The 18,703-nt window shown below is 37.0% G+C and overlaps 1 protein-coding gene and 1 long non-coding RNA gene across 38 annotated transcripts in view; one reads left to right on the top strand and one right to left on the bottom strand.

Moving 5' to 3' along the window:
- TSPAN8 (tetraspanin 8) overlaps positions 1-18,703 on the top strand; it is a 293,681-nt gene that overhangs the window by 179,756 nt on the left and 95,222 nt on the right. For 2 of the 37 annotated variants that reach the window (XM_054526539.2, XM_063711648.1), the window contains exons 1-5: positions 10,202-10,503; positions 12,246-12,320; positions 12,438-12,501; positions 13,323-13,477; positions 16,317-16,444. The exons of 8 other annotated variants lie outside the window; for them this stretch is intronic. The gene's annotated coding sequence lies outside the window, so the exon portion shown is untranslated. Of the gene's footprint in view, positions 1-10,182; positions 10,504-12,245; positions 12,321-12,437; positions 12,502-13,249; positions 13,478-16,316; positions 16,445-18,703 lie in introns of those variants that run through there. 27 more of the 37 variants (XR_010135626.1, XR_010135625.1, XM_054526554.2 and 24 more) reach the window with 26 other exon arrangements.
- LOC129049165 (uncharacterized) lies at positions 12,755-14,891 on the bottom strand. Its single transcript, XR_008511997.1, has 2 exons — positions 14,155-14,891; positions 12,755-13,356 (listed from the first exon to the last, which is right to left on the bottom strand). It is a non-coding gene; the product is annotated as an uncharacterized LOC129049165 (long non-coding RNA).

Below are 18,703 nucleotides of genomic sequence, written 5' to 3'. Positions count from 1 at the left end.
TGTACGGCATATGGCAGGCATGAGAGAGGAAGCTCACTGTCCAGCAAGTTCTATGCTTTTCCTTCCGTGGTAGAGAACCGTCACAGGAAAACAGAAACCCAGGCAAGAACTACATTTTCCTTGGCTCTTTGCATCCAGTTGTGCTGTGATCTAGTTCTGACCAATGGCATGTGAGAAAAAGTGATGTGTGTGGTCAAGGTGGTTGAACATCTGTTATATTTGTCCCACCTTCCCTTTTCCCTCACACATGGATGCTGAGTAATTGATAGCGAGGGTGGAACCATAAGATGGAGGATGTCTGGGTCCTTAAATCCCTGTGTAGAAAAACCCATTTGCCAGCTGGGTACATCACATGGGATTGGTAGTCTCAGCAAGAAATAAACTTCTATATAGTTGGAGTACTTTTGTTATAGCAGCTAGTGTTACCTTCACTAGTGCAAAAATTTTAGTAGGCACTTCATACATTTTTGACCAAAAATATACATCTTTGTCAGTTTTTAGCACCTTTGGAATTTTAAAATGAAAGCCAGTAGAGACTGATAAGAGGGAAAATATGGAAATCTAAAAGATTGAGAACATGAATGGATGGGGGAAGTCTGTTGCTGACTCCCTCCAACTTTAAATCCTTTCATTTATTGTACCATTCACTGCTCGACCTTATTTTAGACCTCTGTTGCACTTCATTCAATGCCAAGGTCTTGGAGCAAACACCACAATAATTCTGAGTCCTCTGCACTATTTACCAACCCTAATATCTACAATGAGCCTACATTCTTGAGGAGAGAGACAAACAATAAATAATGCAAATAAATAAGACATTTGAAATATTAGACGATAAGTAGCCCATTTGAAACAATGGCTAACCTGATTTTTCAGGCAAGTGATATCTAATCTAATGGACTAAAGAAGTAAATAGGGCCATGTGTGTTGGCTTACGCCTGTAATACCAACATTTTGCGAGACCAAGGCATGCGGATCATCTGAGCTCAGGAGTTCGAGACCAGCCTGGGAATGTGGTGAAACCTTGTCTCTACAAAAAAATAACAAGAATTAGCTGGATGCAGTGGCTTGCACCTGTAGTCCCAGCCACTTGAAAGGCTGAGGCAGGAGAATCACTTGAACCTGGGAGATGGAGGTTGCAGTGAGCCGAGATATTGTGCCACTGTACTCCAGCCTGGGCGACAGAACAAGACTCGGTCTCAAAAATAGAAAAAAAGAAAAGAAAAGGAAAAAAAAAGAAGTAAATAAAGCAAGGAAGGCAATATGGGAGCTCTGGAGTGATGTTCAGTTTTAAATAAGATAGTCAGGGAATGTGTCACAAAGAAAGAACAAAGATTCCAATATAGCAAGGGAGCAAGCCATTACTCTCAGAGAGAGGAATAGCTGTACAAAGGCCTTGAGATGGGAGCATTCTAGGTGTGTTCAAGAAACAGCGATGGGGTCAGGAGGTGGAACAGCAAGGAGGCAGATTGGGCATGGCGATGAATGACAGGAAAGAGGTCTGAGAGGTAAGATGGTAGGGTTAGATTGTATAGAGGCCTGGAGACTAGAGAAAGAGCACAGTGGGAGATCTAAGAGTTCAAGATCAGAGAGAACTGGCTGCTGCTATTGACCTCAGCAGTGAATGCCAGCATATCTCCAAAGACAGACAGGTCTAGTTTTACTTTAGCAGATACCACTTCATGAACTAGACTGTTATCCTAGGCCGGAAGCAGCCAGAGCTCAGATGGTGACTGACATCCCAGATGCCCCCCACCCTTGCCACCATGAAGGTGCATCAGTGCATGTACACCAAGATGACATATTTGGTAGAAGCAAGAGAGAGGAAGGAAGTCTGAAATGCTGAACATTTACCAGACAGGTTATTTAATCTGGAAGAGATTGAGTTTATAAGAATAAGAAAATAAAGACTCTGTATCCTTTGCACATCTTGGTTGTACTGTATTAGCTTTTTAAAATTAATTTTGTGGGTTCATAGTAGGCACATGAATTTAGGGGGTACATGAGATATTTTGATACAGACATGCAATGGGTATAATAACATCATGGAAAAAGGGAGTATTCATCCCCTCAAGCATTTATTTTCTGTGCTGGCATATAGAAATGCTACTGATTTTTGTATGATGATTTTGTATGCTGCAACTTTACAGAATTTGCCTATCAGTTCTAATAGTTTTTTGGTGGATTCCTTAGGTTTTGGTAGATTTTTGAGGTTCCTTGGGGGATTCTTTAGATTTTTCCAAATATAAGATCATATCATCTGCAAACAAGAATAATTTGTGGGTTTGATTTGTGTGTAGTTTTTTCTTCCTTTCCAATTTGAATGCTCTTTACTTCTGATTTATCTAGCTAAGAGTTCCAGTACTATGCTGAATAATGTGTCTTTGTCTAGTTTTGGCCTCATATAATGAGTTTAGAGGTATTCTGTCCTCCTCTATTTCATGGAATAGTTGAGTAGGATTGGTATTAGTTCTTTAAATGTCTGGTGGAATTCAGCAATAAAGCCTTTCGGTCCTACCCTTTCCTTTACGGGGAGACTTTTTATTATGACTTGGTCTCTTTTCTTGTTATTCATCTGTTCAGGTTTTGGATTTCTTCATATTTCAATCTTGGTAGGCTGTATGTGTCTAGGAGTTTACCTATTTCTTCTAAATTTTCCAGTTTATTGGCATATAGTTGCTCATAGTATATACTAATGATCCTCTGAATGTGTGTGGTATCAGTTTTAGTGCCTCCTTTTTCATCTCTGATTTTATTTGAATCTTCTCCCATTTTTTTTCTTTGTTGGTCTAGCTAAAACTTTGTCAATTTTGTTTATCTTTTTAAAAAACCAACTTTTTGTTAGTTGTTCTTTTGTATTATTTTTGTTTCATTTCAAATTCATTTATTTTTTCTCTGATATTTATTATTTATTTATTTATTTATTATTTCTCCTCTTCTACTAATTTTGGGTTCAGTTTACTCTTGCTTTTCTAGTTTCTTAGCATACTTTTTAGGTTATTCATTTGAAGTTTCTCTTCTTTATCAGGGTAGACACTTACAGCTATACACTTCCGTCCTAGTACTGCTTTTGCTGTATCCCACAGATTTTGGTGTGTTGTGTTTCCATTATCATCTGTTTCAAGAAATTTTTCTTCTTATTTTTTTGATGGGGTCTCACTCTGTCACTGAGGCTGGAGTGTAGTGGCACGATCATGGCTTGCTGCATCTTTAAATTTCTGGGCTCAAGTGATCCTCCCACCTCAGCCTCCCAAGTAGCTGGGATCACAGGCATATGCCACCATGCCCACCTAATTTTTTCTTTTGTTATTTGTAGAGACAAGATCTTGTTGTGTCGCCCAGGCTGGTCTCAAACTCCTGGGCTCAAGTGATTTTCCCATCTTGGCTTCCCAAAGTACTGGAATTATAGATGTGAGCCACTACACTAGCCTTCAATTTCCTTCTTAATTTCTTCATTGACCCTTTGGTCATTCAGGAGCATATTGTTTAATTTCCACGTGTTTGTGTAGTTACAAAATTCCTCTTTGTTACTGATTTCTAGTTTTATTTCATTGTGGTCACAGAAGATGCATAATATTATTTCAAGTTTTTGAATGCTTTAAGACTTGTTTTGTGACCTAACATATGGTCTATCCTTGAGAATGATTCACATGCTGAGGCGAAGAATGTGTATTCTGCAGGTTTTGGATAAAATGTTCTATATATCTATTAGATTTATTTGCTCTATAGTGCAGATTAAATTTGATGTTTCTTTGTTGATTTTCTGTCTGGGAGATCTGTCCAATGCTGAAAGTGGGATGTTGAAGTTTCCAGGTGTTGTTGTATTTAGGTCTACCTCTCTCTTTAGCTCTAATAATATTTGCTTTATGTATCTGCGTGCTCCAGTATTGGCTGCGTATATATTTGCAATCATTATACCCTCTTGCTACATTTGCCCCTTTATTATTATATAATGACCTTTGTCTCTTCTTACAGTTTTTGTCTTGAAATCTATTTTGTCTGATATAAATGTAGTTACTCTTGCTCTTTTTTGGTTTCTAGTGAGACGGAATATCTTTTTCCATCCCTTTATTTTCAGTCTATGTATATCTTTTGGACGAAGTGTGTTTTCTTGTAAGCAACAGATTCTTGGGCCTTGTTTTACAACCATTCAGCGACCTTTTGATTGAAAAGTTTAGTCATTTACATTGAATATTATTATGGATAAGTAAAGACTTACTTCTGCTATTTTGTTATCTGTTTTCTGGTCTTTTCTTCTTCTTTTCCTTCTTTCCTGCTTTCCTTTTAGTGAACGTGATTTTCTCTGGTAGTATAATTTAAGTTTTTGCGTGTGTGTTTTGTGTGTATCTATTGTATGCTTTTTTATTTGAGGTTACCATCTTATAACCCATTGTTTTAAACTGATGACAATATTCATTGGATAAACAAATATGCAAAAAGAAAACTAATAAAAACTCTACACTTTAACTTTGTCCCCCAGCTGTTTAACTTTTTGTGGCTTATCTTTATGACTTATTGTACTGTCTATGTCTTGAAAAGTTGTTGTAGTTGTTATTTTATTGTTTCATCATTTAGCCTTTATATTTAAGATAAGAGTAGTTTACACACCACAATTATGGTATTATAATATTCTGTGTTTTTCTGTATGCTTACTATTACTAGTGAGTTTTGTACCTTCAGGTGATTCCTTCTTGCTCATTAACATCCTTTTCTTTCAGATTGAAGAACTCCCTTTAGCATGTCTTGTATGATAGATCTGGTGTTGATGAAATCCTCCAGTTTTTGTTTGTCTGGGAAGGTCCTTATTTCTCCTTCTTGCTTGAAGAATATTTTCACTGGATATGGTATTCTAAGATAAAAGTGTGTTTTTTTTTTGGTTTTTTTTTTGCCTTCAGCACTTTAAATATGTCATGCCACTCTCTCTTGGACTGTAAGGCTTCCAGTGAAAAGTTGCTACCAAACTTATTGGAGCTCTATTATATGTTATCTGTTTCTTTTCTCTTGCTGTTTTAGAATCCTTTCTTTATCCTTGACCTTTGGGAGTTTTATTATTAAATACCTGAGGTAGTCTTATTTGGGTTAAATGTGCTTGGTGTTCTATAACTTTTTTTATATTTTAATATTCATATCTTTCTTTAGATTTAGGGAATTCTCTAATATTATCTCTTTGAATAAACTTTCTACCAATATCTCTTTCTCAACTTCCTTTTTAAGGCCAATAACTCATATTTTCCCTCCTGAAGCTATTTTCTAGATTTTGTAGGTGTGCTTCATTCTCTTTTATTCTTTTTTTCTTTGGTCTCCCCTGATTGTGTATTTTCAAATAGCCTGTATTCAAGCTCACTAATTCTTTCTTCTGCTTGATCAGTTGTGCTATTAAGAGACTCTGATGCATTCTTTAGTATGTCAATTGCATTTTCAACTGTAGAATTTCTGCTTGATCCTTTCTAATTGGTGTAATCTCTTTGTTAAATTTATCTGATAGAATTCTGAATTCTTTCTCTGTATTATCTTGAATTTCTTTGAGTTTGCCCAAAAGAACAATTTTGAATTGTCTGTATGAAAGGTCACGTATCTATATCTCTATTTCTCCAGGATCAGCCCCTGGTGCCTTATTTAGTTTGGTAGGGTCATGTTTTCCTGAATAATCTTAATGCTTGTATATATTTGTCATTGTTTGGACATTGAAGAGTAAGGTATTTATTGTAGTTTTCACCTCCTGGGCTTGTTTGTGTCCACTCTTCTTGAGAAGGCTTTCCAGATATTTGAAAGGACTTAGGCCTCAAGCCCAGTAATGTATGGTTTTTGGAGACACATAGAGGTGCCACTTTGGTAGTCTCGGATAAGATCCATAAGAGGTCTCTGGATTACTAGGCAGAGACTCTTGTTCTTTTCCCTTACTTTCTCCCAAACAAATGGAGTCTTTCCCTCTGTGCTGAGCCACAAACCACTATCCGGCTATCACCTATGTTCACTGAAGGCCCTACAGGCTTACAATAAGCAAGTGGCAAAGCCAGCCAGGTTGGTGTCCTTCCCTTCAGGGCAGTGAGCTTCCCTAGACTCTTGGTGGGTCCAGAGATGCTGTCTGAGAGCCAGAAATTGGCTCTCAGAAACCTTAGAAATTTGCCTGATGTTCGGTTTTACTGCTGCTAAGCAGACAGTAAAACCTCAATACAAAGCCCTCACTCTTCCTTCCCTTTATACAGGCAGAGGAGCATCTCCCTGTGGCTCAGGGAGATTCCCACCACAGCCCATGGGAGGTTCTGCCAGGCCACCACCAATGTTCACTCAAAGGCCGAGGGCTTTTCAGTTAGCTTATGGTGAATGCTGCCAGGCCTGAGACTCACTCTTCAGGGCAGTAGGCACCCCTCTGGCCCACGAAAGATCCAGAAATGCTGTCTAAGAGCTAGGCCCTGACTTGGGGACCCCAAGAGCCTGTTTGTTGCTCTATCTTACAGTGTTCGAGTTGGTATATAAGGTGCAAGACAAAGTCCCTTTTATTTTTTCCTTATGCTTTTCTCAAACAGAAGGAGGCTTTCACCATAGCCACCATAGCCACCATAGCAGGGAATGTGCTGGGTCACACCTAAAGTCAGCACATCTCAGAGCCCAGGGCCCATGGCATAATACCTGGGTATTGCTGCCTGTTATTCAGTGGCCAAGGGCTCTTTAGTCAGCAGGTGATGAATTCTGCCAGGACTGGGCTCTTCCCTTCATTGCTATGATATATACTACTTGGGGTTGGGAGAGGGATGGTGCAAGCCCTCCTCATGACAATTGGTGCCTCCCTAGGTCACATGCCATCTTAGTTCACTGACTCTGAGCCCAGTTCAGGACTAGGAATTGCAGTCCTTGTGTCCCAGACTGCCTTTCAAGTTTATCTAGGACCCCAGAGCACTTTGGCCTATGGTGGCAAGGCCCATCAAGAAACTCAAGTTTTGACCTCTGGGAGGGGCAATTCCCTTTTGGCTATGGCTGGTCCATATGCTCCTTCCATGCGTGGGAGCTGGCTGAGCCTGGCATGGCTTTGCTCTCCACTGTGACAGGGCAGCACTGAGTTCATTGTAAAGTACCCCCACCACTTGCCTCTCCCTACCCCAAGTGTACAGATTCTTTCTCTGCACCACACAGCCACTGCTGTGGGATGGGGGAGGGGTGGTGTAAGCAATTGAAGACTTTCTCTCTGACCCTCTTCAATGTCTTTTTCAGTGATACGAAGGTAAAACCAGGCACTGTGATTGCTCATCTATTTTTTGGTTCTTATGACAGTGCTTTTCTGTGTGTTGATAGTTGTTAAAATTTGCTCCTCTTCCGGGGGGACAAACAGTGTAGGCTTCTATTCCACCATCTTGCTCTCCCCACCCCTGCTCTGTCTGTATTAGCTTTTGATCTTTGCTACAACTCTATAAATTAATTTTCTTTCAATGAAATTAAAATTATATTATTCTGGGAATATTTCTATCCAAAATTGTATGAGTTATAGAAATTAAACTGTAAATCTCATTTATTTCATGAAGTATACTTTAGGATGTATATGGCCTTAAAATCTTACCTGTTGATTTTAAGGAAAAACATCCCAACATTTGACCTAATTTTCTAGGAAAAATTGTTTTTAAAAGCTTGGCATAAAATTTCAGTCTATTAACACTCTATAAGTAAAGTTAATGTTTACCTTATATTAAGTCAAAGGAAAATAAATAATGGTCATAATATACCTTTAAATATAGCTTCAGTGACAAACATATTATGAAATAAAATGCTTCAAAAGGCTGGCTCTTCAGAAGACAAATTTGTAAGGTTTTTGTTCATGAGCAAGAAAAACTGATTTTTCAAATTCTGGAGTTTTTAAGAAAATAATCATTTAAACATTATGTATTGAAATATGTATGCTCAGTTAATTTTTTAGATATTTGTAATTTTCAATTAGGTGAATTTATAGAGAACAATCAGAGGTAATTGTGAAGCCATATTTTAAGCTATTATTTAAATTTCCTTTAACAAGTGTTGGTGACTGCTTCTATAAGGAGTCACTTTGAATTTTATTGCTCTGTTCTTGTAATATCTGGTGGAAATGTTACAGGTAGTCAGATTATTAAGAGATCAGCAAGAAGTAAAGCTGGGAACCATTAAAAACTCAGTCTTTAAATAATTGTGAAATGGAATTCCCCAGTGATTGGTAAAATTAGAAAAGTCTATTAAACTTTGCCCACTAATTTTTAGTGAGAATGTGACAAGAAATGGAATCTTTTCAATAGAACTCCAATTTAAGTTATGTGTGGCCATTCATTGCCCGTATAGAAGGTAAACTTGTTTTTCAAGCTCTATCTGTTATTTGTTATGATTTATTTAGCTTTGCAATATTCTACAAGGAGACAAGCCTTACTGGGAGCTTTGCTTTATGATTGGATTATAAAGGTGAAAGAGACTCCAGCTCTGTTCATGACACTGAAGAGGGAGAAAGTTCTTATCATCTAAAAGGGAGAAAGAGAAGTTAACCCATAATTACACTAGTGATATGAGATCTATGAATTAATCAAGGTAGCTAGCTGCCTTTATTCATGTAGGTTGAGTGTTGTGCTGCCAAATGCAGCATCTTCAACATATATACCAACTCCTATGATGCACAGAAAAGGAAAGATTAAATTCGAGGGAATCAGTGGATATTTGCAAGGAACCGACATTCACATGGAATTCGAAGAATAAAGAGGAAGGAGAAGGGCTGAGACTGAAGTGTATGCAAATGTTGGGCAAAAATATAATTTCGGGGAAGATGAAAGTCTATGAATGAAATAAATTGTAGCTGGCTATGCCTACAATACTATGAATTTAGGGTTTTGTGAGAAGCAGAGAAGCGTGGGAGAGCTTTAAGAAGAGAAAAATAGGATCAGGCTGGTGTTTTAGACAAATAATTATTCCAGGGAAGATGGATTGAAGGTGAGACCAGAGGTGAAGGACCAGTTAGAAGTGACTTCAGCAGTGACTGAGCCTGACTACCCACTCCATTCCTTCAGACTTTATCTTCCTAGACTTCTCAGCAATATTTGGTATTATTGAGCATTCATTCCCCCTTTGAAAAATTCTTGTGTCTTGACTACTGTGACACCACACTTGTTTGTATTTCTTCTTTTTCTCTGGATGCTCCTTTGGCGGCTGACTTCAATGTTGATACCTTGTAGGATCCTGACATGACCTGTTAGTCTTCTTGCTCTACACAATTGCTTTCCTGTTATTTCAATTAGGTGCCAATGGCTCCCAGCTCCACATCTCTAGTGTCGATTGTTCTCCTAAGCACTAGACCTGTATACACTTGAATGTCTAACTGAAATCTTATGTGTCAAGACATCCAAAATGAATTCACGATTTTGAAAAATGCCTTTAGAAGGCATAGTGCTGGGCTGTTTTTACAGATGGAGTCATTAATTCTGTGCTAGAAATAAAAGGATAGTGGCTCTAACTTTACTGGCTTTATTGGTTGCTTTGCTTAACAAATATTCTTAAAGATCTACAATTGGGACAGATCTATGGGAAATATAAAGATGCTTAAAATAAGGTTACTCTCTGCCCAGAGCTTATGGTTAAGTATGGAAGGAAAGGAAATTAAGCTATATTTGTCAGTTTATGGTGTGACTGGGACTATTGCATGCCATGTAATTTAATCTTCACAATTCTTCGGGTGGGCATTATTGTTGTTGTTCAAGTGAAGACGTGAGACTCAAAGATACTTCCAATATCATCCAGTGAGAAATGGTAGAACACAATTCACCCCAGTCTACTACATTACTAAAATCCAGGCTTTTTCCTTCACACCACCTGACTTAGAATTTAGGGATCATTCAGTAGGAATACCCAAGGTAGGGACATTACAAACTCTCTCAATATCTAATCCATAGAATATTTATTTTGCCCCTACCAGACACTTGTTAATCCCAGTCTTTTCTACCCCACTACCTGGAATCTGGAGCCCACTTCCAACTTTTCTCTGCCATTATTGAAAGTAACTATGAAAGAATTTTTTTTTTCAAAATTTTTAAAAAAATGTCACGGACATATAAAATTGTATGTATTTATTATGTATAATATAAAGTTTTGACGTATATACATACATTGCAGAATGGTTTTACTTGATTATTTCAGTTGACTGGATGTTATTTGCTGACTTACTTATTGTGTCAGTGAAGGATTTCCAGAGAAACAGTACTAACAGGTTGTATGTGTATATATGTGTGTATATTTCCTATACAGAAAGAAATGATCAGAAATTGGCTCACATGATTGATTAGGAAGGCTAGCAAGTCCCAGGATCTGCAGGATGAGTCAGCAAGCTAGAGACCTGAGAGAGCTGACAAATTAGTTCCAGTCTAAATCTGATGGCCTGAGAAGCAGAAGAGCAGATGGCATAGTTCCAATTCAAAGGCTGTAGGCTTGAGACCCAGGAAGACCTGATGTTTCAGTTGGAGTCCAAAGGCAGGAATAAAAGCCAATGCCCAGTTCACAGGTCATCAGGTAAGAAGATTGCTCTCTTACCTGGGGGAGAGTTAGCCATTTTGTTCTATCCAGGCCTTCAACTGATTAGATTAGTCCCACCAACATTATAGAGTTTAATTTCCTTTATTCAGTCTTCTGATTTAAATTTTAGTCTCACTCAAAAATGCTGTCATGTAAACACCCAAAATAATGTTTGACAAAATATCTGGGTACCCCATGGCCCAGTCAAGTTAGCACATAAAATTAAGCATTACATTTATAATACAGAAATTATATCTGGAGATTAGTAGGTGGCATGATTCTTGCTGTCGAGGAATCAAAGAAAAGAAAGAAGAAAAAAAACTTAGTACTGCATCTTCTCAGTGGGTTACTCAAATATCTGTTGAATATGCCCAGTATATTATGATCCCAGCCCTGGAGAGAAAGGACACTTTACAGTTTTGGTGATGATGATGATGAAGTGTAAGTCACTTAAATACTCCACAGTTTTATTTACGGAGTGAGATACTTCGTTTAATGCTATTTTATAGGCAACAGGGAAAAGTCTGCAAACATATTTTGGATAACATACAAGTTTGTCAGGGTCTTGAGTTACTCAGCACTCAAAATGCAGGCGTACCTTATGTTAACACGGAACATTTATACTTTATGCAAGCAGGGCTTGGGGAAGTTTTAAAATATCTGGAAAACAGACTTTGTATTAAGATGTTTATACCAAAATGATGAGTATATCACAGTTTTCCCAGGAAATGGTTTAGTAGACAAGGTTGATTCAGAGGCAGCTCTTGACATAATGGAAGTCTTTAAACCTTGGAGTCTATTGTTGCAGGAATATGGAGCAGTAAAATCAAGAGTGGACAGCATCTGTGTTCTTACCAACTTGCTTAAAGTTCAAACACTTCTTCTAGTGTCAGATCAGGGAACAAACCCTGGACCTGAGAGGGGAGCTGTGAATAGCTACACTAAACAATTTCACTTTGACAAAAGTTATCCACCTAGAGCACAAAACTACTAGAACTTTGTCTTGGCCATTCTAGTTGGCAAATTCAGAGTCAGATGCTGTGAAATTAATTTTTGGCAATCAATCTTTCTCTTTCTTCTCTTAATCCAAGTCATAGAATCATGTCTTACAGTTGAAAACACATTCGGAGGTTGGCTAGTTTCTCTGCCTCTCATTATTCATAATTTGGGTGTTCATTAGGTCTGGTTGGGCAACATATCTCACCATGGGAGTCTCCATTTTAAGATGCTGTGAGTGTAAAACTTCAGGGATGTTTCTAATTGATCCTTTCAGTAGAGGAAGTATTTTCTCAGTCACATATATGCCATTGGTAGAAGTGGTTTCATTCTTTCTTCTACAATGGTAGTTTTAAAACATAGAGGATTTACTCATTTCATTTACTTCTTCATTTAACAAATATGTGTTAAATTTCTGGACACTGTGTCTGGCAGTGGAAACAAAAGGTGATCAAAAACAAAGAAGGACCCTGTCCTTACGTTACTCACAGTTTAGGATTTTATCAGTAATTTCCTTAATAATCTAATTATTATTTAGGTCGTTTACATTTTATAATAACAGCAGAATGAGAAAAATAACAAAAGAAATGAAATTTAAAATTTCCCCTCTGCTCTCTTATTTTGACTTCCTCCATTTAAAAATATTTCTTTCACATAATTGTCTTATGCCTACCTTTAAACCATAATGTTAATTGTGGTGCACATTTTGCATTCAACTTTTCCTGTCTAAATGATCTTTGCAGACTCTTCTCCAAAAGTGTTGTGTCACAAGTATTTCCCCATTACCATCTTCAAAATGATCACCTTTATAAATACAGGTAACTTGCCATATAATTAAATATTCTTTTATTTGGGGACATTTAATTGTATATAGTTCAGCAATAAATAATATTGGGGTTGGTTTCTTTTTTCTTCTCTTCTACTATTTCTTTCAGTGACTAAAGAATTGGAATTCTATATATGAGAGTAATGAGATGTTTTTCTTCTGTATTAAGCAAGGTGAGAGATGGACTGATATTTTGGGGTCACTCAAATTTATGCTATCCAATCTATTCTAGATTTATCCTAGAATTCCAGTTGACTAGAAGAACTAGTATGAAGCCCAAAAGGAAACCAAACACATTTTGTAATGCATGATGCAAACATGTTTTTCTCTTCTTTTTATTAAAAGTAAAAAAAATAGAGGGATGTAAGTATATATATATACACAGTCATAGGATTACATATACATGAAAAAAGACACTGAAACCACTGACAGTATTTCAAAATATATTTTTTCAAGTCTAAGTTATACTTATCACATATTTATGCTGGCTTGCTGGAATTCTGAAATGTGAGTTCATCATTAAAATGGCTATAATTTCTTATAATACAGAAAGAATTATTTTTGGCCAATCTTGTGATCATTCCATTGTGTGTTAATATCCCTTCCCTTGTCTTCCTTTGTGTAAAAATAGGTATGGACTTACTGGAAGAAAAGTCTGTGCCATTTTACCTCTCTTGGGTTGCTTCTTCAAAGGGTTGTGGATAGGGATGTTGGGGTGGACATTCCTGTTGAGAGTCCTCATGTAGCTATCACAGGAATGTCTCTAATGGAGGACAGGCAGGATCTAATGAAGAGCAGGATGCAATAAAGCTGTTAAGTTGAGCCCTGCATGGTTCTTCTGGATTTCAATTATTCTGTGCGGCTGATGAGATTCTGAATTACCAACAGTTGCTCATTTGCTCACTTTCTTGTCTGCCACAGCTGCCAGCAGCTGTTCTTTCTTACCCCATATCCAGATGCAAACAGCTGTTCTCTCTTTCTTTAAAATTGTTAGCAGTGGCTCATTTTTGCCCCAAACACATGGACACCTGCAGCAATAGGAATTGTATTTTTCAGTTGTGAGGAAATGTTGGACAGCTTCGTGAAGGTTGAATGGAGTAAGGGAAAGAAGGAATGAGAACTGATTAGATACAGAAGGAGCCTGTGTTGGTAAGTCAGAAGGTGGATAAGATAATTCTAGTTATTCTTCAGTGGCTGCATATGTCTGTGACAACCGATACTCGTAGTTCTTCCTTACCTTCCTTCCTTTCCATTCACCTTGGAAAGCAAGGGTTCATCACCAACAAACAAATCCCAGGAAACTGAACACTTAGGAAAAAATTATGATGGTGCTCTAATGACTTGGTTTTTATTCATTTATTTAAGAAATATTTGTGGCTACTAGTACATGTCAGGTACTGTTATAGAGACACAGTAGGTGCTAAATAAATGAGTATGTTTTTATGAATTTGTTCACACATAAATACAACTTACCAGTTCTGATTCTGTTTATGATATGAAAAACCAACATTTTAAATGAATTTTCTTTGTTTAATTCAGCCCTTTTCCTCCCTGCCAAAGGACTGGGGACCTTTGGATTATGTCGTTGATCAAGAAATATTCCTGGTTCTCATGTCTCTCTCTTTTTGCAGGGACTAGAGTGAGAAAAATGTAAAGAAGGGGGAATAGAACTTACATTTATTGAGCACTTATCCTATCTCCTGTACTGTGCATTGTTCTTTATGTAGGTTTTCTCATTTCATTTTCATCAGAAAGTTAGGAAATCGGCATAATTATTTTCATCTAGCTGATAAGGACACTGAAGTTGGAAGTGTGAAGCTGCTTACCTAAGGCCATATGGTCAGGGAATGATCCAGGACGGGACAGACTCTCTCGCCCCAAAGCACAAGTTCTTTCACTCTATCCGGCTTCCACATGCTTTTCCTTCCTATATTCAGGCTGCAGAGATAACAGTGATAATTGGGTTTAATACCTTAATTGTGGAAGCAGATATATAATTGATCTAAAGGCTTAATCTTCAATTGGAAATTGGTCCAAATGTTACTTCATCATTTTAAGCTGCGAGACAGTCATAAGAAATGAAATAAAAGGAGAGATGTCAGGGCTCATAGCTCAGGTTGCTATCACAAATAAAATCTCTACACCCTCAGGCTCTTCTCTGTTAAGAGGGTTTCTAATGAGTATTTGGCCAAAGTATGGGAGGACTTAATATTCCCATTTCACACCCTAACTTAATCCATTAGTATCCAAACAATGTTAGCGGTTATACTTCGGGATATTGAGTGGGAGAGAACTGGCTGAGGCTGTAAGGAAACTTCCTATGATTTAGGGAGCCATTAGGAAAAAGCTTCTTATTCTTGTAAAAATTTCTCAAACTTTCAGGGCTGGGTTCCTGTGGCTGGCTGATAGTCAGCCTCAGTTAGATTCTTGCCAAATTGAGCATCAACAGCTCATTTGGCTTGGAAGAAAAAGAAATGAGAAACAACTGACATTTGTGTACTTGAAATTATGAGCTGTTTCTCTAACAAAGAGACCAAACACTTTGGGCTTGTTTTCCAGTAAACATACATATTGAACAATCTGGCCGGCTAGCAGCTGGCTGTGCATATGTAGGGCATATGTGAACACATATGGATGCATAAAACTCACATATGTTCACTTGAAAGGACACTGTCAAGTCATTTTATGGCTTTTTTTTTTTGTTCTCTGGGCTCTATTGTTTATAAAATCTTCTTAGAAGCTTAAAAATACAATTTCTTTCCCTATAGATTTTTTGTTCTTTCTTTCTTTTTTAAAGCAAGTATTTGGGATGGCAATCAAATAAATGGAACTAGTTCTATTTAATACCTAATCCTACTTAAGCATACACAGCAAAGTACATTGTCCGATCAGAAGTAAAGCACTATGAAAGAGACAATTCCTTATGAAGAGAAAAATAGGCACATTCTGTCTTCAGAGGAGACATTTCAAATTAAATAGTACTTACAAGATTATTTTCTGGCATTCCAATGCTTTTAGTGTGTGTTAGATATTTCATGTGGATATTAGTGACTATAATAAATCCTATTGTCTACTTTCTAAAATATATTTTAGCAATATTCTTCTAGCTTCTTTATTAAGTAGAGGTCTTTTAAAAAAAAATCTCTGCTTTGGGCAAATGCTGTGAAGAATCAAATCAAAATAGCCCAATAACCTGAAAATATGCTAAAAAAAATCACAGTCAGAAAAACAAAAAGTAAAATAATAATAAGTTATCATTTTACACCCATCAAGCTGAGAAAAAGTAAAAAGCAAAACCGTACATAGCAAGTGAAGATGTGAGGGAAGGCGTACTTTCATACGTTGCTGGGGAAATGGGAATTTTAAGCACCTTTTTGAAAGTAAATTTGGCAACATTTCATAAATTAAAAAAATATATACTTACCTCCGTACCAGTGCATAAGGATATAGACAACAGCAGCATTATTTAATGTGGCAAAAATAAAACCAAGTGAATGCCCTTCAATAGGGACTGTTGGTGAATAAATTAAGGCATATTTATACCATAGAATATAATATAGCCACTCAAAAGAAAATGGAGCAATACCAGTTGACTTTGAAGAATTACCACCTGGTATTGTTGAGATAGAAAAGTAACATGTATAGAAGAACATATGAGTCTACATTATGAATCAATGACCAAAACAACTTTTGTATCTATTCATTTGTCTCTCTATAGTCTTTCTATCTATCCATTTGTATAAGGTTATATGATGGAAAAAATATGAACAGATACATACCAGGTTGTTAAGATGGATTTTCTGGAAGGGGTTGGGGGAATAGTGGTGGTGGTAGGTGAGGAAGCTAAACAAAAAGGGAAGAATCTAATATAGGCAAAAATCCAGTAAGAAATGGTCATATTTATGCAAAATTCTGTGTGTATACATTCAAAAGAATACTTGAAATAATAAGAGATCATTAAAATAAAGACATTCTCATCTTCTACCAGAATCTCCATGGATAACGATAAAGGAGGATGTGACAGTTCAGACAAACTCGAATAATCCTGGAAAAAACTGAACTTGAGGGTTGGCTGAAGGTTTATATGAGTTTCCCATGGAAAAACAAGATAAGCAGGTTGCATTCAATCATTTCAGGGTACTGGTGCCACCAAGTGGTGTCTGGAGCAATTGTTGGTGGCATTTTATTACCCCACTAGTGACAGAACCTCTTGGCTTACCTATGCCTTCCATGGTAGTAAACAGAATGGGGATGGCTCCAGTTCTCCGTGGAGTGAAGCACACACCTGTGATCCTGGCACTCAGATGAACAGGAAGTATGAAAAAAATGAGTATGAAGCAAACAGCTTTGGCCCTGGAATCTGACCTCACCTTGGTTTCTCCTGCTGGCAAGTGCTCTACCATGCATGACCTTTACTGGTCAAGTCCCTTGAGATGTGTTCAAAAGTTTATAACTACTTGGACAAGTGTCACAACTTGTATATCTTCTTTAACTGCTTTAACTGTGATTTTAGATAATGTCTCATATAGGTTTTCTCTTTTTATTGCTGCCATCGTGGCTTGGCCTTTCCTTATGTCTTCACTGGTGTCATAAAAACGTTCATGGGCTTTCCTAGCCTCAGTCGCTCTCTGCTGCAATCGAGCCATAACCCACTTCTATGCTAAGCTTCCTGAAGTTCTGGTCATTTAACAACACTACTGAAAAGCCTTCAGCTGTTTCTCTGTAGCTACTAGCAGAGTGTGACCTCAGAACTCAGCACAGACTTTTAACAGGGTGACTCTAATGTCTCAGTTTGCCCAGTACAGCCCCAGTTTCCTTCTATTGTCCCACTGTAATCATTGTGGCCTTCTTCATTTTCAACATTGTCCTAGTTTAGATATTACATTTTATGGATACCTGAGCTTTTATCTACTTAGTTCTCCTTCCTCTAATATATTAGAGATATGCAGGCATTAAATGATTTGGTGGGCACCTGGTGTTAATGAGGCCACAGCTCCAGGCCTCTACAGGTCAACTAGGTGTATGCATATATAAGTAGGCTAACAGAAGAAAGTGTAAAGTTTGTGGTGGATAGAGAAATTGGACTCAGATAGAGAGGGCTCATATCTGAGTTAAAACATCTGTGTGTGTGTGTGTGTGTGTGTGTGTGTGTGTCTGTGTGTATTTTCTTTGAACATTCACAAACTAAATATAAATTATTTGGGATTTATCACCCTATTTAAAATTTATTTTCTTCTGTAATTTACATAAAGGCAGTTTTTGAATTTTAGTGAGAAAATCTACCTTTACATTTTTAAATAATTTATTTTTAATTTTTATGGATACATTATAGTTGTACATGTTTTGAAACATATGTGACACTTTGATACAAGCATACAATGTATAATCATCAAATATGGGTAGTTGGGATACCCATCACCTCAAACACTTATCATTACTTTGTGTTGGGAACATTCCAATTCTACTCTTCTAGTTATTTTGAAATATACAATAAACTATTGTCAGCTAAAGTCGCCCTAAGTGTTTGTGCTACCAAACACTAGATCATATTCCTTCTTTCTAACTGTATTTTTGTACCCATTAAGCAACCTCTCTTTATCCCTTCCTCTCCACTATTCTTCCCAGCCTATTTTTTGGCTCCCACGTATGAGTAAGAACATATGCCATTTGCCTTTGTGTCCTTGGCTTATTTCACTTAACGTAATGTCTTCCAGTTCCATTAATGTTGTTGCAAATGACTGTATTTCATTCTTTTTATGGTGAAATAATATTCCATTGTGTATATATACCACATTTTCTTTATCTGTTTATCTGTTAATGAGCACTTAGGTTGATTCCGTATCTTGGCTATTGTGAATAGTGCTACAACTTTTATATTTTTTATGTGGCTCTTTTAGTGGATAAGAAGAGCACTATTTGGGACCTAATGACTATCACACTCATAATTCATTACCAAATGAGAAAAATATTCAACTAAGTAATAATACAGTCGTGCTAAAAATTTTGAGGAGTTTAGAAACATACTGTGTGCTTTTTTGGCACAAAAGGTCATATGCCGTATTTATCCAACAATTAGTGCATTGCTTGGTGCATAAATACAATTGAGTAGAATTTGAAGCAGACTGCCAGTTTATAGAACTGAAATTTGGTTACTGCATTCTGGTTTAAGTATTTCCTATGTCTGCTACATTGTGGTGTTAACAATCTGTTAATGGTTGAATGCATACTATTAAGGGAATGCTTTGTCCTTAGCTCACCATCAGTAGGAATGCACTGTGAGTTTTTCCTAGAGTTGAAAAGAATTTGAGCTCAGCCACCAATTTTCTCTTACTCAGTTCTTTTTTTTAACCACTTAAATACATTTTCAAGACAGCC

Source organism: Pongo abelii, chromosome 10 (assembly GCF_028885655.2).
Source record: "Pongo abelii isolate AG06213 chromosome 10, NHGRI_mPonAbe1-v2.0_pri, whole genome shotgun sequence".
NCBI lineage: Eukaryota > Metazoa > Chordata > Mammalia > Primates > Hominidae > Pongo > Pongo abelii.
This window is presented reverse-complemented; position numbering and strand designations above follow the sequence as displayed.